Raw genomic sequence first — 5000 nt, 5'->3', positions numbered from 1 at the left:
ACGCCCACGCCAGCGTAGAGCTCTCCTCGCAATCCCCAAGCTCGGCGGTCCGCACCAGCCACGTCGGCCAGGCCTCCGACTTGCGAGCAGGGGCAGCGGCCACCGCCGCCGTGACGTCGCGGCAAGCAGACAGCCGCGCAGCAGCTGCCAGCACCTTGGCACAAGCACGGCAAATGAATGCCACGCCCACGCCGCGGATAAGCAGCCCCAACGCGCCCGACGGCTTGGAGCGGGTCCCGAAGACGGTGGCCGGAATCGGGTCGTCGCCGGCCGGAAAACGGGTCATCGATGCCGGCAATACTTCGGGCCATGAGGCCCCCCACCTTAGTCCGAGTTTAGCAACAGCCCACATATCCCCCGCGGCAGGCCTATGGGCGCCAGGCCAGCGCGCCCCATGGCCAGTCAGGGGGCACCCCCCTAAAGAGCAATAAGTGTCATTGAAGCTCTGGCAGGGGGAGACACTACTAGGTCCCAGCTGTCACCCCCCCTCTCAAAAATTCATTTCTTGGTATTTTGAGCTGAAATTTTGCACAGAGGTTGGCAAAAATCCAATCCAACTTTATTAATTTTTCCAGAATTTTTCGAGGTCGGGAAGTATTTTTTTTTATTTTCCTACCATTAAAAATCGAGGAAATCGGAAAAAATAGGAACCGGCTCGGAATGACCCCAAATTCAGTGGGCAGCCTCATAAAAATATGGCTGATTTTACTGGATTGATTTCATGTGGAAAGCACGACGTTTTGTTGTAGGAATGCGGGAACCCCGGCGGCTCGCCTGCCGCGGCCAGCGACGTCGGGCTGGCCCCTGCAGCGCCTAGCCTCTCCCACGCGGGGGGCAGGCCAGAACGCGGGGGGCCAGGGCCCGAAGGCAGCCCCCCCGCGGGCGAGAGAGCAAGCCAGCAGGGGCTGTCGCCTGCCGCGGCCAGCGACGTCGGGCTGGCCCCTGCAGCGCCTAGCCTCTCCCATGCGGGGGGCAGGCCAGAACGCGGGGGGCCAGGGCCCGAAGGCAGCCCCCCCGCGGGCGAGAGAGCAAGCCAGCAGGGGCTGTCGCCTGCCGCGGCCAGCGACGTCGGGCTGGCCCCTGCAGCGCCTAGCCTCTCCCACGCAGGGGGCAGGCCAGAACGCGGGGGGCCAGGGCCCGAAGGCAGCCCCCCCGCGGGCGAGAGAGCAAGCCAGCAGGGGCTGTCCGCGCGTCGCGCAGCGCGGCATGGCTGCGGGGGCCGCGCGCGCGCGCCCAAGCGCCCAAGGGCCCCCAAGGGCCCCAGGCCCTCAGGCCCCAGCGCCCCAGCGCCCAGCGCGGGCGGGCGCGCGCGCGCGTGTAGTCTTTGAGGGGCGCCGGCCTGGTGGCTCCCTAAAGAGCAATAAGTGTCATTGCAGCTCTGGCAGGGGGAGACACTACTAGGTCCCAGCTGTCACCCCCCCTCTAAAAAATTCATTTCTTGGTATTTTGAGCTGAAATTTTGCACAGAGGTTGGCAAAAATCCAATCCACCTTCATTAATTTTCCCAGAATTTTTCGAGGTCGGGAAGTATTTGTTTTAATTTTCCTACCATTAGAAATCGAGTAAATCCGCAAAACTAGGAACCGGCCCGGAATGACCCCAAATTCAGTGGGCAGCCTCATAAAAATATGGCTGATTTTACTGGATTGGTTTCATGTGGAAAGCACGACGTTTTCTTGTAGGAATGCGGGAACCCCGGCAGCTCGCCTGCCGCGGCCAGCGACGTCGGGGATGCTGGCCTGCGCTGTCGAGCCCGCGAGGGCTGTCTCCGCGGCAGGCCCCCCCTGAACGGGGCACGACAGGCCACCGCGCTGGCTCGTCCAGCGTCGACAGTCCCTCGTCCAGGTTTCAGATCGCGCCAAGTCGAACCCATGACCTGCTCAAGCCATCGTGCGCTGCCGAATTCGCATCTGCGTGTAGGCTGCCATTCCACGCGGCAGCCCCTGTTTTCGTCAGCGTGCCCCCCTGACGAATTTTCCTGCCTGGCCCAGTCCAGCGTCCAGCCCCTGTTCGTCGAAAAATCTGCGCTGCCGATTTTCCACGAGGCAGCCCCTCTTTTCGTCAGCGTGCCCCCCTGACGAATTTTCCTGCCTGGCCCGGCCAGTCCAGCCCCTGTTCGTCGAAAAATCTGCGCTGCCGATTTTCCACGCGGCAGCCCCTCTTTTCGTCAGCGTGCCCCCCTGACGAATTTTCCTGCCTGGCCCGGCCAGTCCAGCCCCTGTTCGTCGAAAAATCTGCGCTGCCGATTTTCCACGCGGCAGCCCCTCTTTTCGTCAGCGTGCCCCCCTGACGAATTTTCCTGCCTGGCCCGGCCGGTCCAGCATCCAGCCCCTGTTCGTCGAAAAATCTGCGCTGCCGATTTTCCACGCGGCACCCCTGTTTTCCTCAGCGTGCCCCCCTGACGAATGTTCGTCGAAAAATCTGCGCTGCCGATTTTCCACGCGGCAGCCCCTGTTTTCCTCAGCGTGCCCCCCTGACGAATGTTCGTCGAAAAATCTGCGCTGCCGATTTTCCACGCGGCAGCCCCTCTTTTCGTCAGCGTGCCCCCCTGACGAATTTTCCTGCCTGGCCCGGCCGGTCCAACCCCTGTTCGTCGAAAAATCTGCGCTGCCGATTTTCCACGCGGCAGCCCCTCCTTTCGTCAGCGTGCCCCCCTGACGAATTTTCCTGCCTGGCCCGGCCGGTCCAGCCCCTGTTCGTCGAAAAATCTGCGCTGCCGATTTTCCACGCGGCAGCCCCTCTTTTCGTCAGCGTGCCCCCCTGACGAATTTTCCTGCCTGGCCCGGCCGGTCCAGCATCCAGCCCCTGTTCGTCGAAAAATCTGCGCTGCCGATTTTCCACGCGGCAGCCCCTGTTTTCCTCAGCGTGCCCCCCTGACGAATGTTCGTCGAAAAATCTGCGCTGCCGATTTTCCACGCGGCAGCCCCTGTTTTCCTCAGCGTGCCCCCCTGACGAATGTTCGTCGAAAAATCTGCGCTGCCGATTTTCCACGCGGCAGCCCCTCTTTTCGTCAGCGTGCCCCCCTGACGAATTTTCCTGCCTGGCCCGGCCGGTCCAGCCCCTGTTCGTCGAAAAATCTGCGCTGCCGATTTTCCACGCGGCAGCCCCTCTTTTCGTCAGCGTGCCCCCCTGACGAATTTTCCTGCCTGGCCCGGCCGGTCCAGCCCCTGTTCGTCGAAAAATCTGCGCTGCCGATTTTCCACGCGGCAGCCCCTCTTTTCGTCAGCGTGCCCCCCTGACGAATTTTCCTGCCTGGCCCGGCCGGTCCAGCCCCTGTTCGTCGAAAAATCTGCGCTGCCGATTTTCCACTCCGCAGCCCCTGTTTTCGTCAGCGTGGCCCCCTGACGAATTTTCCTGCCTGGCCCGGCCAGTCCAGCGCCCAGCCCCTGTTCGTCGAAAAATCTGCGCTGCCGATTTTCCCCGACGAACCTGCAGCTGCACAAATCAGCGCTGCCACTGCCCCATTGTCTGGACCAACAGTCTTTTCCATCAAGCCTTGGACTATAAATCGTCCAGACTCATCGCCAGCACCCGCTGCCGATTCTGCCGACTTTGCCGATTTCGTCGGCGCTGCCGATTCCAACACTGCACCCACCGTGTCTAAACCAGCGCTGTTTCGTCAGCGTGTCCCCTTGACGTATTTCCCTGCCTGGCCTGGACAGTCCATCTTCCAGCCCATGTTCATCGAAAAATCTGCGCTGCCGATTTCCCCGACGAACCTGCAGCTGCACAAATCTGCGCTGCCGATTTCCCCCCCTGTCGGCATGGCTGCCGCTGCCCCGATGTCCAGACCAACAGTCTTTTTTGTCGACTTTGCCGATTTTGTCCGCGCTGCCGATTCCAACACTACCCCCTGCATCCAAACCAGCATTGTTTCGTCAGCTCTTCCCCTGACGATTTTAGCCCTGTAACAAACAGTAGGCCTCCAATCCCGCCAACGGGAGCCAAGTTGATAGGGAAGAGAATTGAATGACGCGCCTGGTCCTCGCACCCCGCCACCCGAGGGGCCTTTTTCCCGGCAGCCTCTGAAAAACTCTAGCTTTCACGGTCCTCGCCGCCCCTCACCACCATGGCAGGCCTCTAATCCCACCCATCAGCAGTTGTAGCCGATAGGGCAGTGATTTGAATGACGCGTCGCGGGCCGCCGGGTCATCTCACCCGGCCATTAATTGGAGCGTTTTTGGCTGGCCGAGGATGGGGGGATGGATCTCTTCTTCCGAAAAAGCAAACAGTACATCGGGAGTTATGTTGACGGGGCATGGAATTGAATGACCCGTCGCGGGCCGCCGGGTCATCTCACCCGGCCATCCCGGGGAGCGTTTTTCCCGGCAGCATCGGGGAAACTCTTGCTTTCACTGCCCGCTGCCCAAGTCCCCACTCGCATCGGCCCCCCGCGCCAACAAGCCAACGCTGCCGAATCGGCAGACACTGCTGCCGAATCTGCCGACACTGCCCCGCGGGCTGCCACTGCCCCAGTGTCTAAACCAACGGTCTTTCTCATCGAGCCTTGGACTATCCAGTCCGTCCTGACTCATCGCCAGCACCTGCTGCCGATTTTCCGACTTTGCCGATTTTCTCGGCGCTGCCGATTCCAACACTGCGCCCACCGTGTCTGAACCAGCGCTGTTTCGTCAGCGTGTCCCCTCGACGAATTTTCCTGCCTGGCCTGGACAGTCCACCGTCCAGCCCGTGTTCGTCGAAAAATCTGCGCTGCCGATTCTGCCGACTTTGCCGATTTCGTCGGCGCTGCCGATTCCAACACTGCCCGCCGTGCCTGAACCAGCGCTGTTTCGTCAGCGTGTCCCCTCGACAAATTTTCTTGCCTGGCCTGGACAGTCCATCGCCCAGCCCATGTTCGTCGCAAAATCTGCGCTGCCGCTTTTCCCCGACGAACCTGCAGCCGCACAAATCTGCGCTGCCGAATCTGCCGACACTGTCCCGCGGGCTGCCACTGCCCCAGTGTCTAAACCAGCAGTCTTTCTCGTCGAGCCTTGGACTAT

Source organism: Populus nigra, chromosome 2 (genome assembly GCF_951802175.1).
Source record: "Populus nigra chromosome 2, ddPopNigr1.1, whole genome shotgun sequence".
NCBI classification, from domain to species: domain Eukaryota; kingdom Viridiplantae; phylum Streptophyta; class Magnoliopsida; order Malpighiales; family Salicaceae; genus Populus; species Populus nigra.
Note: the sequence above shows the minus strand (reverse complement) of the source record.